The sequence below is a fragment of the Pongo pygmaeus genome, chromosome 1 (assembly GCF_028885625.2).
Source record: "Pongo pygmaeus isolate AG05252 chromosome 1, NHGRI_mPonPyg2-v2.0_pri, whole genome shotgun sequence".
NCBI classification, from domain to species: Eukaryota; Metazoa; Chordata; class Mammalia; order Primates; family Hominidae; genus Pongo; species Pongo pygmaeus.
In genome coordinates this window covers 177,263,084-177,283,782 of record NC_072373.2, presented here as the reverse complement: position 1 = coordinate 177,283,782, position 20,699 = coordinate 177,263,084, and the positions used below count along the sequence as shown (strand labels likewise).

The 20,699-nt window shown below is 42.1% G+C and overlaps 1 protein-coding gene across 1 annotated transcript in view; it reads left to right on the top strand.

Moving 5' to 3' along the window:
* The window catches only part of CPT2 (carnitine palmitoyltransferase 2), an 89,801-nt gene that overhangs the window by 27,701 nt on the left and 41,401 nt on the right, over positions 1-20,699 (top strand). Inside the window, exons 5-8 of the mRNA XM_063655788.1 lie at positions 6,367-6,549; positions 15,761-15,916; positions 16,660-16,835; positions 17,324-17,547. The gene's annotated coding sequence lies outside the window, so the exon portion shown is untranslated. The remainder of the gene's footprint in view (positions 1-6,366; positions 6,550-15,760; positions 15,917-16,659; positions 16,836-17,323; positions 17,548-20,699) is intronic.

Below are 20,699 nucleotides of genomic sequence, written 5' to 3'. Positions count from 1 at the left end.
AGGTCAGGGGCTGGCTCCTGTTAGGGTGAGAGTAAGGCTGGCTCTGCCCCTGCCTCCTGACAGCATGCAGACTCTTGGGAGGGGGTTAGGTCAGGGCAATTTCACTCTGGCAGGGGGCCATGTGCTTCCCTTGGCCCCAGGCTATAATCAATAAAATCCAAGGAGGCCGCTATTAATAATGTAAATCTTAACCCTCTCATGGGCTGATTATTTAAAAGAAGAGTTTTAATTTTGTTTGTCTTCCCTCCCCAAAGTAACCACAATCCCAAATTTTGTGTTTTATCATTCAGTTGTGCTTTATCATTCCACTGTGTTTTATCATTCCATTACTTTTCTTGATAAGTTTTAATATATTAGTTTTGCCTGTTTTTGAATTTACGTAAACTAAATCAGATCGATTTTTTTTTTGAGACAGGATTTTGATATGTTAGGCTGAAATGCAATGGCTATTCACAACGAGATCATAGCATAGTATAGCCTCAAAATCCTGGGTCCTAGCACAGCTAGCTCCTGGGCCCTGCCTCAGCTTCCTGAGTAGCCAAGATTACAGGCGCCCATCATAAATGCCCAGCTACTGAATGTTTTTTTTATTCCAGCCTGTGCTCTTGAGATTCATCAATGTTGTTGAGTTGTTGATTCATCAGTGTTATTGAAAAAATGTTAATTTTCTTCTCTGCTATATAGAATTCCATGATATGAATGGAATAATATATATCATCTACTGTTTGTGGACATTTGTGGGTTTTTTTTCCAATTTTTGACTATCATTTTAACAATGCCGCTATAAACATTCTTGAATACTAATGTACATGTACAAGAGTTTCTCTAGGATATATACATAGCAATGGAATTGCTAGGTCACAGATTATGCAGATGGTGAACGTTAGTAGGTAATAACTGTTTTCCAAATTAGTTTTACCAACTAATACGTTCATCCACAATGCCTGTAAGTTCCCAGTGTTCCACATGCTTACCGACATTTGATATTGATTAATTTTTAACTCTTGCCAATCTGGTAGGTGTGAAATGGTGCTCCACTGTGGTTTAAATTTGCATTTCCCTGACTACTGAGACTGAATATATTGTACTATGTTTATGAGTCATCTGTGCCTCCTCTTTGGTGAAATTGCTGTTCATTTGCCTATTTTTAATTGGGTTGTTTGTCTTTTCATATACATTATAAATATTCTTTATATAATCTGGATATTAACTCTTTGTTTTTTATATATGTTTCCCTGTTTATGACTTATCTATTATGTCTTTAGGTAAACAGAACTTATAACTTTTAATATAACTGAATCTATCATTCTTTTTCGTTATGACTTGTCTCTGTCTTATTTTAAAAACCTCCCCACTCCAGTAAAGTTATTCTTCTGTGTAAATTTCTAAGAGTAGTATACTTTTCCTTTTCTCATACAGGTCATTAACTGACCTGGTTAAAGACTGATGTAAGAGTCTAATATCCTGTTTTCTTTAAGATCTACTAATTGTCCTAGTATCACATATTGAAAAATCTATCCTTACACCTGAAACTAAAATGGCTGCTCTGAAACAAAATCAAGTTCTGTATATGTCTGGGTCTGTTTCTGGGTTCCCATTGGTTGATTTGTCTATATCTTTGTCAATACCACTCTTGTCTGGATCACTGTAAGTTAATGATTTTTTTTTTTTTTTTTGAGACGGAGTCTCGCTCTGATCTCGGCTCACTGCAAGCTCCGCCTCCCGGGTTCACGCCATTCTCCTGCCTCAGCCTCCCGAGCAGCTGGGACTACAGGCGCCCGCCACCACGCCCGGCTAATTTTTTTTGTATTTTTGGTAGAGACAGTGTTTCACCGTGTAAGGCAGGATGGTCTTGATCTCCTGACCTCGTGATCCGCCCGCCTCGGCCTCCCAAAGTGCTGGGATTACACGCGTGAGCCACCGCGCCCTGCCAGTTAATGATAATTTTTGATACTTTGCAAGGCAAGTCCTATCTTTATCTTCTTCAGGAATATATTAGTCTTCGCTGGGCATGGTGGTTCATGCCTGTAATCCCAGCACTTTGGGAGGCCGAGGTGGGTAGATTACCTGAGGTCAGGAATTCGAGACCAGCCTGACAAACATGGTGAAACCCTGTCTCTACTAAAAATACAAAACTTAGCAGGGCGTGGTGGCGCATGCCTGTAATCCCAGCTACTTGGGAGGCTGAGGCAGGAGAATCACTTGAACCCAGGAAGCGGAGGTTGCAGTGGGCCGAGATGGTGCCACTGCACTGCACTCCAGCCTGGGCAACAAGAGCGAAACTCCGTCTCAAGAAAAAAAAAAAAGGAGTGTATTAGTCTTCAATAAAACATTTTAAAAGAAAACTTGTCAAGTTCCAGAAAAAAATTGAGATTTTTATTGTAATTGCATGGAAACTTTTAAATCCATTTGAGAGAATCAACATCTTTATGATATTGACTCTTCCAATTTGTGAACATACCTTTCAATTTATTTAGATCTTGTTTCTATAGTTTTATTTTGCTCCATAAAAGTGTTGAATATCTTTTTAAAGATCTATTCTCATATATCTTATTTTTTATGCTACTGCAAATAGTGTTCTGTTTTATTGCATTTTCTGTTTTTTGCTAGTGTGTAGACATAAAATTGATTATTGCACCTTGATTTTTTTCTTTTCTTTCCTTTTTTTTTTTTGAGACAGAGTCTTGCTCTGTTACCCAGGCTGGAGTGCAGTGGCTCGATCTCGGCTCACTGCAAACTCCACCTTCCAGGTTCAAGCGATTCTTCTGCCTCAGCCTCCCAAGTAGCTGGGACTACAGGCATGTACCACCACGCCCTGCTAATTTTTGTATTATTAGTAGAGACGGGGTTTCACCATATTGGCCAGGCTGGTCTTGAACTCTTGACCTCGTGATCCACCCACCTTGGCCTCCCAAAGTGCTGGGATTACAGGCATAAGCAACCGTGCCTGACATGCAGCTTGATTTTGTATTCTGTTGACTGACTATATTCTCTTAATCTTTGGGGTTTTCTATGTAGATAAGCATGTCATCAGCAAACGATAATAGCTTTGCTTCTTCCATTTCAATCCTTACACCATATTTTATATATGTATATTATATATATGTATATTTTTATATATTTTTTATTTGTTGCTTGCTTGCTTGTTTGTTTGTTCACCTTATAGCCCTGGCTGAGCCCTCTAGTACAAAACTGAATAAAAATCATGATGTGAGGCACTCAAGTCTTGGTCTTGATCTTAAGAGGAATGCTTTCAACATTTACCATTAGCATTGCCACTGCTATAGGGGTTTTTTGCCCATGCCCTTTATCAGATTAAGAACGTTCTCTTTTATTCCTAGTTTGTTAAAAAGGGGTTTTGCTTTTTGGTTTTTTGATGTTGAATTTTACTTTATTCTTATTTTATTTTTATTTTTTGAGACAGGGTCTCATTCTGTCACCCAGGCTGGAGTACAATGGCATGATCATAGCTCACTGCAATCTCCACCTCCTGAGCTCAACTATCTTCCCACCTCACCCTCCCAACTAGCTGGGACTACAGGCATGTGCCACCACGCCTGGCTAATTTCTGTAGAGACAAGTTTCACTATGTTGCCCAGGCTGCTCTCACACTCCTGGCCTCAAGTGATCCACCCACCTCAGCCTCCCAATGTGCTGGGATTATAGGCATGAGCCACCGTGCCCCACCACATGTTAAATTTTTGTCAAATTATTTTTCTCTTTTAATTTATTAATGTGGTGAATTATATTAAATAACTGTGAAACATTGTAACAATCTTGTATAACAGAAATAAACACAACTTGGCCATGATTTCTTCCTATTATTATTATCATTATTTTTATTTAAACGTGGTTGCTTTATATTGCATTTTTAAAATTCACAAAAAGCTTTACAATATCTGCATTCCTCTACTTAATCATCAAAGCTTTATCGTAAGACAATGAAAATTTTATTTTTTCAATTGGGCATATTAAAACACAATGAAAAATTAACAAACAAATCTCCTTAATCAAGAACATTTTGTAAAATACACACTCTGGCATGCATCTGAACTCATCCGTCCTAAAATTAGACTTTAAAAGGCTTTAAAAAAAAATCTCAGATTTCAATACTGGCTAGCCTACCAGAACAAAGCTGATAGCAAGCTATAAACAGCTTTCAATGTTAACTGTAATTTGGGGGAAGTGGAGAAGAAGAAATTATCTGTTGAACCTACATTTAAGTGCATCTGTTAGTAAGACTTCTCTAATTTAATGAATTTCAACAAAGTGAACAAGTTCTTTGCCTTTGGTAGTTTCTCAAATTTTATTTTTAAACTTGTGACATCTTGACTAAAGGAATTGAATCCTGGGACTAGAATATTTAAGGAAGAGGACAACATTGAGGGGGGAAAGAGGAAAAATAAGATTAGTATGTTCTTAGATAGCTAAAATGGGTAACAAATAATCCCAGCTACTCAGGAGGCTGAGGCAGAGAATTGCTTGAACCCAGGAGGCAGAGGTTGCAGTGAGCTGAAATCACGCCATTGCACTCCAGCTTGGGCAACAGAGCGAGATTCCATCTCAAAAAAAAAAAAAAAAAGAATACCAGAGTTGATATGTAGGGTTTAGTTTGGCTTATGTTTTTAAAAAATTAGATAAGTATAACATCTAAATGGCAAATATAAAAATTAAAGGTGGTCTCATTTAGGAAATGTTAAAAACTAATTGTCTTCAATTACATTTTAAATTTGTGGAATGACATAATAGATATTTTGAGCATCATTATAGGATCCAATTAAAATTATGCATACTGCTATTTTTTTTTTTTTTTTAGAAACAAGGTCTTGCTTCTGCTGCCCAGGCTGAAGTGCAGTGGTGTGATCATAGCTCATTGCAACATCAAATTCCTGGGCTGAAGCGATCCTCTCACCTCAGCCTTCAGAGTAGCTAGGACTACAGGCACATGCCACCATGCCCAGCTAATTTTTTTTTTTTTTTTTGGTAGCGGCTGAATCTCACTATGTTGCCCAGGCTGGTCTCCAACTCCTGACCCCAAGCGATCCTCATGCCTTGGCTTCCCACAGTGCTGGGATTACAGGTGTGAGCCACTCTGCCTGGCCTATTTACACTTTTTTTTTTCTTTTTAACCCAACTACTCAACGTGGCATATTTTCACTTTTAATATAATTTATATGTACCTGGGGAGGCTCTTTTTGATATCATTAGAGGCCACTAAAAATAATGCTAGAATTCCGGTGAGAAGAGAGTAGAAATGGAAAGAAAATGGGAGGATAAAGAAATTGGGTAGTAATAAGAAACAGGATTTTTAAGGTTTTCTCACTAGTTAACTAATGCCACAAAATTGCGTATTTTGGCTTAATGTCAGTGGGTTGCTGGAAGGGACAAGGAAATGAGTGCAATATCCTAACCATCCCAGGTAGATTCTTAACTAACCCGTGATTTGGATGGCTCACTCGTGAAGAGAGTGCTTTGGCCTCCTCGCTTCCTTTCTTCCTTTTCCTTTCTTTTTTTTTTTTTTTTTTTTTGAGACTGAGTCTAGCTCTTGTTTCCGAGAAATTTTTGAGAAATCTCAACTTTAAAATATCCCTCATCTTTCATCTCAAATTACCCCCTTTTATTAGTCTTGTAAATAATATTAAGACTCACACATTGGTGAGGGTCAGGAATTATTAGGATTATTTTAATAGCAGACATTGAGTTCATTTACTTGGAAAGAAGAATTTTATTCCGAGATGACTTTCAGAGATTTAAGTGCTCTATTTTACTATTGAATGAGTAAAGCAAATATTCTCTAAGATGCTAAACTATTCAGCTTATTAGGGTAGTACACTTTAACTTATTAAAAGTTACAAAGTCTAAGAAAAAGCATGCAAGTCATGAGAATCACTACTCTGAATTCTAATAAGGAGGCCTGAAGGCTGGAAGACTGGCTGCCAGTCCTGCAGACCAGAGTGGGGACTTGTGGTACCTCTTCTGGTCTGCCCATGGCCGCCCATGGACCATTTGGCATGCACCTCCTCCCCTCTGAGGTCCATAAAAGCCCTGGGCTCAGCCAGAGAAGGGCAGAGGATGGAGAGGACAGAGAGATGACTGGCGACTGGATGATCAGCTGCAGAGAGGAGCCACCTTCTCTGCTGATAACCAACAGGGACCTGGGAAGCCAACCGGAACCTGCCTTCAGAGAGCAGCCACCCTCTCCAGGGCCTCCTGTCTGCTGAGAGCTGAACACTGGATGAGACAACCTGCCTACAGAGAGGAGCTGCCTGCTGAGGGTCTCCTCTGAACTGTCCTAACACTCAATAAAGCTTCTCTTCGTCTTGCTTGCCCTTCATTGTCTGAGTATCTTATTCTTCCTGGATGCAGGACAAGAACTCGGGCAAAGGCACCACTGCCCACAGAGGTTTCTGGCCAGAAAAGTGACACCCCAAAGATCCCGTAACACTATGAGATGCAAAGACTACTAATGTTTAAGTGGAATGATCTCTAACCTGTAAATTACACTCCTGTAACAAGCAAATGATTACATACTGTGGAAGACTACAGAACGTAAGTACAGAAAGCTGCTCTCCGAGGCTGCATTCTCAAAGCTTGAAAAGTTAATTGGCCCATCATTTTGTTACAGTAGGTAGCTAGTCAAGCATGCGCAGGGCAGGAGAGGGCTCCCCCTACCTCACCACAAATGTCAGGCAACCATCAGGTGATGGTCAGGTGGTTGTTAACAGTCTGTTTAAAATAATAATTGGTTGCAGCTGGTGCCAGGGACCGGCAGTCTTCCAATAGATAGAAACACCTGAAACTGGTGGTCAGCCGCTTTATCTCAGGAGTTGGGCAAGTGGGCTCAAGCATGCTCACTAAGAGGCAAAATGGTGAGTTTAACTGATACATGACCTTCCAGGGACATTTGGCTGGTAAGGGAAGAATGCCTCAAGTGAGCATGCCTACAACTCCAGTGAACACACTGTGCACACTCCCCTCCCAAGGGCTGTGCACACGCGTACAGCCCAAGGGAAGAATCAGGGGAGAAGGGACGCAAGACCCCAGAGGCATGCCAACATGTACAACCCCAAGTCAAAGGTGAAATGGCACACTAGATCTGTCAAGTTGCCCAGGTGGCTCTTTCCCAAGTGTACTTTACTTCCTTTCATTCCTGCCCTAAAGCTTTTTCGTAAACGTTCACTCCTGCTCTAAGACTTGCCTCAGTCTATCCCTCTGCCTTGTGCCGCTCAGTCAAATTCTTTCCTCCGAGGACGCAAGAATTGAGGTTGCTACAGACCTGTACAGATTCGCCGTCACTAACAATTTTAGACAGAAAAAAAGATGAGCATGGATTAGGAGGGTCTACATGTGGGAAAAAAATTACAGCTAAGATATTTTAGAGAGCCCATCTCTAGTAACAAAAGAAAAAATAGGCCCGGCACAGTGGCTCACACCTGTAATCCCAGCACTTTGGGAGGCCGAGGTGGGTGGATCCTGAGGCCTCCCCAGAAGCAGATGCTGCCATGCTCCCTGTACAGCCTGCAGAACTGTGAGCCAATTAAACCTCTTTTCCTTGTAAGTTACCCAGTCTCAGGTATTTCTTCATAGCAGTGAGAGAACAGCTAATACGGTAGCCATCCCTGGGGGGACGTTGAGGAGGCCCTCATTCTCCTAGAAGTCTTTCCAATTCATATTATCCTCAGACCATAGTTCATATCTTCTGTAAGCCACAACTCTGGGCCACCAGGTAACCCAGTACATGTAGTTGTCTGCTTGCCACCCTCAATTTTTTATTCTTATGCATTATGTAAACTATGTGTGTTTCGTAACTTCCCAACATAGGCTTTCCTAATTATCTTTTTGTTCCTTTTATAAACTAGCTTTATTGAGATATGATTTACATACTGTATAATTTACCCATTCAAAGTGTACACTTCAATCATTTTTAGTAGGTTTACTGAGTTGTGCAATCATCATGACAGTCCGATTTTAGAACACTTCCACATCCCCAAGAGCCCCTCATGCCCACTTTTAGCCAATCCCCATTCCCATCTCCAACACCAGGCAATCACTAATATGCTTTCCATCTCCATAGATTTGCCTTTTCTGGACATTTTATAAAAATACAGTCATACAATCTGTGTTCTTTTTTTTCTCATCTTACTCTGCATATGTTCTAGGCTCATCCATGTTTGCAGCATGGATCAGTAGTCACTCCCTCTTACCGTTGAATGGTAGGTACTACATTGTATGGATGTACCCCATTTTTTTTCTACTCACCGATTGATGGACATTTGTACTCACATTTTGGCTTTTATGAATAATGCTGCTATGAACCTTCATGCAAAAGCTTTTCTGTAGACATGTTTCATTTATCTTAAGTAGCTACCTATGAGTCCCATTGCTAGGTTGCTGGATACATTTATATATATATATACCTTTTTAAGAAACTGCCAAGCTGTTTTCCAAAGTGGCCGCACCATTTTACTTTCCTGCCACCAATGTATGAGGATTCTGATTTCTCCACAGCGTTGCCCACAGGTATTATCGTCTGTGTTCTTTATTACAGCTGTCTTAATGGGCATGAAGTGGTATCGCATTTTGGTTTTAATTTGCATATTACTAATGACTAATAATGTTGAGCATCTTTTCATGTACTCATTAACCATTTATATATCTTCTTCAGTGAAGTGTTTACTCAAATCTTTTCCCTATTTTAAAAATTGGGGGCTGGGCATGGTGGCTCACGCCTGTAATCCCAACACTTTGGGAGGCCAAGGTGGGTGGATCACGAGGTCAGGAGATCGAGACCATCCTGGCTAACATGGTGAAACCCCATCTTTAATAAAAATACAAAAAATTAGCTGGACATGGTGGCACGCAGCTGTAGACCCAGTTACTCAGGAGGCTGAGACAGAAGAATCACTTGAACCCGGGAGGCAGAGGTTGCAGTGAGTCGAGATCGCGCCACTGCACTCCAGCCTGGGTGATAGAGCGAGACTCCATCTCAAAAAAAAAATTGGGTTATCTTCTTCTTATTGAGTTGTAAGAGTTCCATATATTCTGGATATGAAAGCTTTTTTGTTGTTGTTTGTTTTGTGTTTTTGTTTTTTGGAGACTGAGTCTCACTCTGTCATGCAGGCTGGAATGCCAGTCATATGATCATAGTTCACTGAGGCCTTAAATCAGTTCCTGGGCTCAAGCAATCCTCCTGCCTCAGCCTTCCAAGTAACTGGGACTACAGGTGCATGCCACCATGCTTGGCTAAAATCTTTATCAGCAGCCAGGCACAGTGGTTCACACCTGTAATCCCACACTTTGGGAGGCCGAGACCAGCGGATCACCTGAGGTTAGAAGTTTGAGACCAGCCTGGCCAACATGGTGAAACCCCGTCTCTACTGAAAATGCAAAAATTAGCCAGGTGTGGTGGCAGGCGCCTCTAATCCCAGCTACTCAGGAGGCTGGGTCAGGAGAATCGCTTGAACCCGGGAGGCGGAAGTTGCAGTGAGCCAAGATCATGTCACTGCACTTCAGCCTGGGCAACAGAGCAAGATTCTGTCTCAAAAAAATAAAATACAATAAAATAAAAAACCTTTATCAGAATTATGATTTTCAAATATTTACTCCCAGCCTGTGGCTTATCTTTCTCATTTACTTAATAGTGACTTTTAAAGTATAAAAGTGTGTAATTTTTATTAACTTCAATTTATTGATTTTTTTCATTTATGAATTATGCTTTTAATGTCGTATCTGAGAACTCTGCTTAATTGGAGATCAGGAAGAGTTTCTCCTATGCTTTCTTCTAAAAGCTTTATAGTTTTATCACTTAAGTTTAGGTCTACAATCCATTTTGAATTAATTTTTGTGTGCTGTATAAGTTAAGGATCTAAATTCACCTTTGTGGTTGGGTGTGATGGCTCACACCTATAATCCTAGCACTTTGGGAGTTGAGGCAGGAAGATGATTTGAAGCCAGGAGTTTGAGACCAGCCTGGCCAACATAGTAAGAACCCCATCTCTACAAAAAAATTTTCAAAATTTAGCCTGGTGTGGTTGTGCATGCTGGCAGTCCTAACTACTCAGGAGGCTGAAGCAGGAGGATCCCTTGAGCCAAGAGTTCAAGGTCGCAGTAAGCTATGATCATGCTACTGCATTCCAGCGTGGGTGACAGAGTGAAACCTCATCTCAAGCAATCAATCAATCAGCTCATCTTTTTATGAGGATAACCAATTGTTCCAGCACCATTATTGGAAAACCTTGTGTTATGGTTTGTATATTTGTCCCCTCTAAATCTCATGTTTGAAATGTGATCCCGAGTGTTAGAGGTGGGCCTAGTGGGAGCTGTCTGGGTCATGGGGATGGGCCCCTCATGAATGGCTTGGTGCCATCCTCGCAGTAGAGTGAGTTTTTGCTCTGTTAGTTCACTCGAGAGCTGGTTGGTTTTTGAAAGAGTCTGGTGCCTCCCTTCTTTCTCATTCTCTTGTGCCCTTTCTTGCCATGTGACACACCTGCTCCCTCTCACCTTCTGCCTGGAGTAACAGCTGCCTGAGGCTTCATCAGAAGCTGGGTGGATGCTGGAGCCATGCTTGTACAGCCTGCAGATCCATGAGCCAATTAAACCATTTTTTTTTTAATAAATTGCCTAGTTTAAGGTATTCCTTTATAGCAGCACAAAATGGACTAATACACCTTGTTGTTGATTTCTGATAACCCTATTGTGGTCAGAAAATGAGAATATATGATAGTAATCCTTTGAATAGACTTGCTTTATGATACTCAGTTTTCATAAATGCTCCACATGTGCTTGGAAAGACTGTGTATTTTGCAGATAATGGGTCCAGTGTTATATGCATATCCATTAGATTAAACTTGAGAATCCATTCGTTCATATCTCCTGTATCTGTGCTCATTTTTTTTTTTTTTTGGTCTACTAGATCTATCAATTGATTGAAACATGTTAAAACCTACCATTCTGAGGCCGGGCGCAGTTGCTCACGCCTGTAATCCCAGCACTTTGGGAGGCCGAGGAGGGCAGATCACAAAGTCAGGAGATCAAGACCATCCTGGCGAACACGGTGAAACTCTGTCTCTACTAAAAATACAAAAACAAAATTAGCCGAGCATGGTGGCGGGCACCTGTAATCCCAGCTACCTGGGAGGCTGAGGCGGGAGAATGGCGTGAACTCGGGAGGTGTTGCTTGCAGTGAGCCAAGATCGCGCCACTGCACTCCAGCCTGGGCGACAGAGCGAGACTCTGTCTCAAAAAAAAAAAGTGTTTGATTAGGTCACCTTCTCCATGATTCCTTCATTAGTAAGTTGTTCCCAGAAGTATTTTGTGAACACTGTGGGGACTTGGCCTCTGCCTTCTCAGAGCTTAGTGTTGAGCAGCAGATAAAAAATGTACGATCAACCTACTTACAAATCTGCAAATGGGCTGCCTTCCAGAATTTCACTTGTAAATCAATGTTTGGTTATTAGAATAATTTATTCTTTTGGGGGATAAATAAGTTATACACTCTTCCATATATTGGATTCTTGGCCCCATTGATGGAAAAACATTTCTTCCTTTATACATAACTATTTACAGCTACTTATGATGGGGTTATGGCTCAGAAAATCCATCATGAAGTCAAAGAATGGTTAAGTCAAGCCATCCTAGGTTGGGAACCACCTGTATAGTGATATATATTAATATTTATATTGAAAAATCATAGGAGAAAACATGTAGCTCAAAAAAAATACTACTGACACAGAGTGGATACTACATAAATATATATATATACAAATATTATAGATAAAACTAACTTTTTTTGGTATCTGTTACCTTCTTTAATTTTCAAAGTTGATGCATAAGGTGGATTAAAGGAAGAAAGGGTGGTTGAGGGCCACAGGCCGAGAAGCTGGTTCCCTCCCTCAAGTCCAACTGGAGAGCTCAGGTCAGAGATTGGAGATGAGGCCAAAGAGGTCTGCTGGACCCTGAACCAGAATGAGAGCATCTGAATGACTTCTGAGCAGGGCAGGGGCCCAGGCATCGTGGCTGCCAGTCACATGGGGTGTGGGAAGCCTGGCCTGGGCCAAAGGTCCAGGGCCAGAGAGTATTGTCCTGTGAAGGCAAGAAGGCCCCTAGCCCTGGGCCCCTCCCTGTTCCCACAGTGGGGTTGTGCACATACTCACTCGGGTTCCACAGGACAGGGGTCACATAGCTGAGGCCACAAAGCCAGTATGGGGAGAGCCTGGTGCTCCCCCAGCCACCTGACTATTTCCACTCCCTGTGGCTGGTCCACAGGGGACCATGGCATCCTGGTTGCAGGTACCCACCCAGAGAGGAGTGGAGGGGAAAGGAAAAAGGGGTGCCTTTTCCTTGAGGGAAGGGGCCTGGTCATTTGCTTCTGATAGGCCCTGATCAGCCCTGTAAAAAATTTTGAATGAGTTACTAAATTCTGATTTTCAAGAACTAAATTTTAGGTAGAAAACAATATTAAAAATTAAAAGTCAAACCAAAATTTAAAAAACTACTTAAGTGGCCAGGCATGGTGGCTCATGCCTATAATCCTGGCACTTTGGGAGGCCAAGATGGGTGGATCACGAGGTCAGGAGTTTGAGACCAGCCGGACCAATATGGTGAAACCCCGTCTCTACTAAAAATACAAAAATTGGCTGGGTGTGGTGGCACGTGCCTGTAATCTCAGCTACTTGGGAGGCTCAGGTAGGAGAATTGCGTGAACCTGAGAGACAGAGGTTGCAGTGAGCCAAGATCATGCCACTGCACTCCAGCCTGGGTGACAGAGTGAGAGACTCTGTCTCAAAAAAACAAAACAAAAACTACTTAAGCATAAGTGAAAAAACAAGAGACAAACCGGGAAAAATTATTTGCAGCTCATATCACCAAAGATTAATTCCCTTAATATATAAAAAGCTTCTAGAAAAAAGAAATACAAGATTATTAATTGATATGGTTTTGCTGTGTCCCCACACAAATCTCATCTTGAATTGTATTATAGTTCCCATAATCCCCATGTGTTGTGGGAGGTAATTTAATCATGGGGGTGGTCACCCTCACGCTGTTCTCATGACAGTGAGTGAGTTCTCATGAGATCTGATGGTTTTATAAGGGGCTTTTCCCCCTTTTGCTTGGCACTTCTCCTTGCTACTGCCTTGTGAAGAAGGACATGTTTGCTTCCTCTCTTGCCATGATTGTAAGTTTCCTGAGGCTTCCCCAGCCATGCTGAACTATGAGTCAATTAAACCTCTTTATAAATTACCCAGTCTCAGGTATGTCTTTGTTAGCAGCATGACAATGAACTAAAACCTCAATCTAACAGAAAAAAAGAGCAGAAGACACAAAAAGATAGTTAAAGAAATACAGATGGCTTTAAACATATGCAAAGGTGGGCAACTTCATTCAATAAATATAGATTAAAACTACACTAGTTGGCTGGGCAAGGTGGCTCACACCTGTAATCCCAGCACTTTGGGATGGCAAAGTGGTAGGATTGCTTTAACCCAGCAGTTCAAGACCAGCCTGGGTAACACAGAGAGACTTCATCTCCACAAAAAAATAAAAAATTAACCGGGCACGGTGATTTGTGCTCGTAGTCCCAACTGCTTGGAAGGCTAAGGTGAAAGGATCTCTTGAGCCTGGAAAGTTGAGTCTGCAGTGAGCAGTGATCATACCACTGCACTCCAGCCTTGTTGACAAAGTGAGACCCTGTCTCAAAAACAAAACAAAACAAAGTGCACTAGGCTACAACTTTTCACCTCACAGACCGGCAAAATCCCAACACATTCTCTTGGTAAGTTTGTGGTGAAACAAAATGCTCTCATTCATTGCAGGTGGGAATCCTTAAGGAGCAGCAATTTGACAACATCTATGACATTTCCAAGTTTATTTACCCTTTGATCCTACATCTCACATCTAGGAATTCATCCTCTGATATGCACAAACACGAAATGACACATGTGCAAGGTTAGCAACTGCCATAATATCAAATAGTAACAGCAAAGGATGGAAATAATCTACGCTCATTCAGTGGGAATTGGTTAGTCTATGATACATCCGCACGATGACGTGATACGGATGTATAGAAAATAATAAACTTTGTACTTAAATGGAAAGATCTCTAGCATACATTAAGTAATAAAACTATGGTGCAGATTAGTAATTGTGTAAGAAAAGAGAAAACAAGAATAAACATCTGTGTTACCAGTATTTATGAAAGAGACATTGGAAAGACACATAAGAAACTAAGAGGAATGTGTGTTTGTTAACAGAGAGCAGCGGTTCTCAAACTTCAGCGTGGATTAGCATCACAGGGAGGGCTAATCCCTCCCTGTGTTAAAATGCAAACCACTGGCTCCCACTCCTACAGCTTCTGATTCAGTAGGTCTGGAGTGGAGCCACAAAACCTGCATTTCTTTTCTTTTTTTCCTTTTGCTTTTTTTTCTTTTTTCTTTCTTTCTTTCTTTCTTTTATTTTATTTTATTTTATTTTTTGAGACAGGATCTTGCTGTGTCACCGAGGCTGGAGTGCAGTGGCACAATCCTAGCCTGATGCAGGCTCAAACTCCTGGGCTCAAGCAATCCTTCCACTTTGGCCTCCCAAAGCTCTGGGATTGCGGGCGTGAACCACCATGCCCCACCTAAAAATGTGCATTTCTAACAAGTTCCCAGGGGTGCTGACACTGCCAGTCAGGGAACCAAGTTTGGGCCAGAATATGGAATGGAGTCAGAGGCTGGAGCAGGTCTTCTCAGGGTACATCTTTTCTATTTTGATTTTTTAAAAACTTGCAAATCTGTTACCTACTCAAAAGTAAGCTTAATTCAAAAAATGTTAACAATGTTCAATAAAATAAGCTGCTCTTCAGTCACTCCCTACTTCCTTAACTTGTTTTATTTTTCTTTATAACAATTTATATTGTACCTAAAATTATGCTATTTTTTTTTTTTTTTTTACTTTCTCTCCCAACTAGGATAGGGTAAGGACATTGTCTTCTATTTCCCTCTATTTCCAACACTAATATTGTGCCTGCCACATAGTAGGTACTCAAGAAATAGCTGTTTGGCCAGGTGTGGTGGCTCACGCCTGTAATCTTTGGGAGGCTGAGGTGGGTGAATCACTTGAGGTCATGAATTCGAGACCAGCCTGGCCAACATATATTTTTCTCTACTAAAACCACAAAAATTAGCTTGGCATGGTGGTGTATGCCTGTAGGCCCAGCTACTCAGGAGATTGAGGCAGAGGAATCTCTTGAACCCGGGAGGCAGAGGTTGCAGTGAGCCAAGAATGTGCCACTGCACTCCAGTTTCGATGACAGAGCAAGACTCCATCTCAGAAGAAAGAAAGAGAAAAAGAAAGAAAGAGAGAGAGAGAAGGAAAGAAAGAAAGAAAAGAAAGAAAGAAAGAAAGGAGGGAGGAAGGGAAGGAAGGAAGGAAGGAAGGGTTGTTGAATGAATAAAGTGAATGAATGAATTATCTTAGTCTTCAGTAGATCAGTGATCAAGGTAAGTCACTGGAGAGCTTTTAAAACATACCCATATCCCCATCAAATCCCCAGTTCTGAGTGAATGGTTTGGGGGTGGGGCCCTGCATTGAGTCGAGGGTGATGGGAGCCCCTGGTCTAAACCACAGCTATGTAGAGACTTATGGTTTGGATTGTGCATATAAAGTGAGTGTATTAGTATATAGACCCTGCTGCATTTTTGTACATTGCTTTGGGGACTGGTTCTGAGGCTCTTTTTGATCTGGAGACCCTAACATCCTTTCTCTCTCTTTTCTCTTTCAGTTGCCTACAGATCTGGAAGCCTTACTGAAAAGACACCTTAATGGCCTAGCAGCTCTTTTAGGCAAGGACCAATTCAGATGTTGAATGATGGAACACAAAAACCCACAGCAGACATGGTGGCTGACGCTTGTAATCCCAGCACTTTGCAAGGTTGAGGTAGGGGGATTGCTTGAGCTCAGAAGTTTAAGTCCAGCCTAGGTAACATAGTGAGACCCCATCCCTACAAAAAAATCAAAAAATTAGCTGGGCATGGTGGTGCACAGCTTCCTGGAAGGCCGAGGCAGGAGGATCTCTTGAGCCCAGGAGGTCAAGCCTGTGGTGAGTTGTAATTGTGCCACTGCACTCCAACCTGGGTGACAGAGCAAGACCTTGTCTCAAAAAAATAAAATAAATTGGTGTTGCCGTTAATGGTCTTCATGTAGGTTTTTCCCTACATGCCCTGTGGAGCAGGGCAGGACAATGAGTCTGGATGCTGGCTCCCCTGCATTTTAGTTCTGCAGTGAAGTTGTGGGGCCTGAGGGCTCAGGACACTGTGCTGCAATCATGCTGCATAGTCCGAGTGAAAAAAGACTGGGTTAGGGAGTCACAGAGTCACAGCATCCAGCCCCATTGGCCATTCAGCAATTGTGTGACCTTCCATCTCTGGTCAGTTTCCTTATCTGTAAAATGGGGATGCTAATGCCTGCCTCTTAGGGCTACTGGGAGAATCAAATATTAGTTATTTTTCGGCTTTTCAGTTGAGTTATTGCATCAGCTACGTTCGTAGTTTTCCCCCTTGGTTTATTAAGTAATAGTTGTAAAAGTTTATAACAGGTCACGAATTGGCGGCACCCTTGTTTTGATTGGCACTCAAAGTGACTTACAAAAACTTGACTTAGTTGCCAACATTTAAAAACTAGGGATCTTACATAAAAATCTGGATTTGTGGCTTCATTGGAAACATCTGCATGACCACAACTGCTGGAGCTGAGAGTCAGCTGCTTGTTCCTGATCCCAAACCCCGTGACTCCCGGACACCTTCTGCCTCCTACCCCTTATCTCCCTGGATTCCCTGAGTGGCTTGCTGCTGGAGGCTGTGAGTACCTAGTTTATAACCCCAGTTGATAAAGTGCTTTCACCTGCTTCATCTCATTAGCCTTTTACCTATGAGGGAGGTGTTAGTATTGTTCCCTTTACAGGAGAAGAAACTAAAGCTGAGATGTTACAGGACCTACTCTGGGTTAGTAATAACAGCAACTGCAATAAATAGTAATTTGTACTGGGTGTACAAATTATTCTAAGCACTTTACATGTTTAATTTAATTCTCTCGATCTTATTAGATATTGTCATTATTCCTATTTTACGAATAAGGAAATTGAGGTAGTGACAGGTCAAGTAGATTTCCCAAAGTCACACAGCCAGAAAGCTCAAAATAAACTGAAGACTTCTGGGTCCCAATCTACACTTGTTCCAGAGTCCTGCAGTGCAGCCTTTCCTTCCTTTCTCTCTTTCTCTTCTTTAAAATGGGTGAGTCTATGGGGCCCGGCTTCTGGTAAGAGTTTGTAAGTGTTGTTTGGTGGGAGGGGTGGGCTCGTGTTTTGTAGGATTAGTTCCCTGCTGCCTCCTCAGCACCTACAACAATGCCTGGCATGTGGCAAGAGCACAAGAAAGAGTGAAAGCCAATGGCAACAGGGCGACATCGGCAGCTTTCAGGGCCCCAATGTCTCTAATGATTGGCACAGGGGCGAAGACCTACTACGTGGCATGCAGTGGGTGGGCTCCCAGCTCTTGAGCAGCTCAAGTCCAGGTAAGAATCACTGACAAGTGAAATTCAAATATGGGGTGTGTGTGGACATGAGTCACTTGCCAAAAAGTTACCTTTCCCCTTAAAAATAATCAATGGCCCACTTGTGATATTTGCATTAAAGGCTAAACATTGAATCAGGGAAGTCAAGGCTGCACTGAGCTGTGATTGTACCACTGCACTCCGGCCTGGGCGACAGAGCAAGACCCTGTCTCTAAAAGGAAAAAAAAAGAAAGAAAGAAAAAGTCTGCCAAACAAAAACCACTCAGATTTATGATTCACCTCCTTTTTGCTTTAGGAAAACAAATTATTGGCCATAATTCTCAAAATGGAGTTGGAAACTGAGCTGCTAGCACTGGGTGACCTCCATCAAGAAACTAGCTACATCTCAGGAACAAGATAGTTTCTGTTCAGCTCAGCCAACCTGAGCTCCTGCCTGGGCTGGGCGTTGGGCTGGGCACTGAGGCTGCATAGCTGCTGAGCTCTGGCCCTGCCTCCAGGAGCTCAGTCTGTGGAATATGTACTGCACAGAGAGAGCTCGGGACTCTAGACATAGCTCGGAGGGTAAGGGAAGGCTTCCCGGGGGAGGTGTCAGCTGGGCTGAGTTTCGATGAACGAATGTTGTCCAGGTGAATAAGGGAGAGAATGGATAGAAAAAGCGCAAGGCAGTAGTGAGACTCATGAGAGATCCGGAAACTTCACAGCTTCTGTGGTTCTCCATGCACTTGCTGTTTTCTGAGTGTCCACACAAGTGAAGGTGGAAGAATGGGTGTGGGCTCTCTGTCCAGGCAGTTGGGGTCCCATCAGGGATAATCAGTGTCTGCCCAGTAATGAAGATTGTTTTGACACATGCAGGTGGTGCTGCACTCTTCCTTCCAACCACTGCCCGTTAGGTGACAGGCCGAGTCAGTTTGTGCCTATCTTGCCCTATCTCCTTCAATGAAGAAAGTAAATGCTGCAAGTAATACATGTTCATTGTCAAAAACTAAGAAAAATGTAAATGAAAATACCCCATAGGCCAGGTGTGGTGGCTCACACTTGTAATCCCAGCACTGTGGTAGGCAAAGGCAGGTGGATCGCCTGAGGTCAGGAGTTTGAGACCAGGCTGGCCAACATAGCGAAACCCCATCTCTACTAAAAATACAAAAAATTAGCTGGGCATGGTGGTGCATGCCTGTAATCCCAGCTACTCAGGAGGCTGAGGCAGGAGAATCGCTTGAACCTGGGAGGTGGAGGTTGCAGTGAGCTAAGATTGCACCATTGCACTCCAGCCTGGGCAGCAAGAACAAAACTCCATCTCAGAAAAAAAATGAAAAAAAAAGAAAATTCCCCATAATCCAACCCCAAAAAATAACTTTTTAGTTCATATTCCCAAATATTTTTCTATGTCTAAATTTTTTGTTTTGCAGGAACATACATATTGGTTTTTTTCTTTTCTGTTGTGGTAAAATATACAAAAAATTAGCAAAATCATGGAACCAACCCAAGTGTCTACCAGTGGTTGACTGGATAAAGAAAATATAGTACACATACACCGTGGAATACTATGCAGCCATGAAAAGAATGAAATCATGTCCTTTGTAGCAACATGGGTGGAACTGGAGGCCATTATCCTAAGTGAAGGGGTGGCCTGCCCCTCCACACCTGTGGGTATTTCTAGTCGGGTGGGACAAGAGACTGAGAAAAGAAATAAGACACGGAGACAAAGTATAGAGAAACAACAGTGGGCCCAGGGGACCGGCGCTCAGCATACCAAGGACCTGCACTGGCACCGGTCTCTGAGTTCCTTCAGTTTTTATTGCTTATTATCTTCATTATTTCAGTAAAAAGGAATGTAGTAGGAGGGCAGGGTGATAATAAGGAGAAGGTCAGCAACAAACATGTGAGCAATAGAATCTATGTCATAATTAAGTTCGAGGGAAGGTACTATGACTGGACGTGCACGTAAGCCAGATTTATGTTTCTCTCCACCCAAACATCTCAGTGGAGTAAAGAATAACAAGGCAGCATTACTGCAAACATGTCTTGCCTCCCACCATAGTGCGGTTTTTCTCTCATCTCAGAATTGAACAAATGTACAATCAGGTTTTATACCGAGACATTCAGTTCCCAGGGGCAGGCAGGAGACAGTGGCCTTCCTCTATCTCAGCTGCAAGAGGCTTTCCTCTTTTACTAATCCACCTCAGCACAGACCCTTTACGGGTGTCGGGCTGGGGGACAGTCAGGTCTTTCTCATCCCACAAGGCCATATTTCAGACTATCACATGGGGAGAAACCTTGGACAATACCCCACTTTCAAGGGCAGAGGTCCCTGCGGCTTTCCACAGTGCATTGTGCCCCTGGTTTATTGAGACTAGAGAACAGTGATGACTTTTACCAAGTATACTGCTTGTAAACATTTTGTTAACAAGGCACGTCCTGCACAGCCCTAGATCCCTTAAACCATGATTTCATACAACACATGTTTTTGTGAGCTCCAGGTTGGGTCAAAGTGGCTGGGGCAAAGTGGCTGGGGCAAAGTGGCTGGGGCAAAGTGGCTGGGGCAAAGCTACAAATTAACAACATCTCAGCAAAGCAATTGTTTAAAGTACAGGTCTTTTTCAAAATGGAGTCTCTTATGTCTTTCCTTTCTACATAGACACAGTAACAGTCTGATCTCTCTTTCTTTTCCCTACACCTAAGTGAACTAACTGACAAGCAGAAAGTCAAATATTCCATGTTCTCACTTATACATGGGAGGTAACAATGGGTACACATGGACATACAGATGGAGATAACAGACAGCAGGAACTACAAAATGGGGGAGGGTTGACAAATTCCCTATTGTGTACAATGTTCAATATTTGGGCAAAGCTCAATATGGTGGGGATTGGGATTCTAGTGTACCCATCACTAATAAAAATCAAAATAAAAAATCAAATTCACACTACACACATGCAAATATGTGACATGATGGATATGTTAATTAGGTTGATTTAATCATTCTGTAATGTATACATATATCAAAACATTACATTGTACCCTGTAAATACATACAATTATTGCCAGTTTAAAAAATACATTGTGGGCCAGGCGTGGTGGCTCACACCTGTAATCCCAGCAGTGTGGGGGGCTGCGGCAAGTGAATCACCTGAGGTCAGGAGTTCGAAACCAGC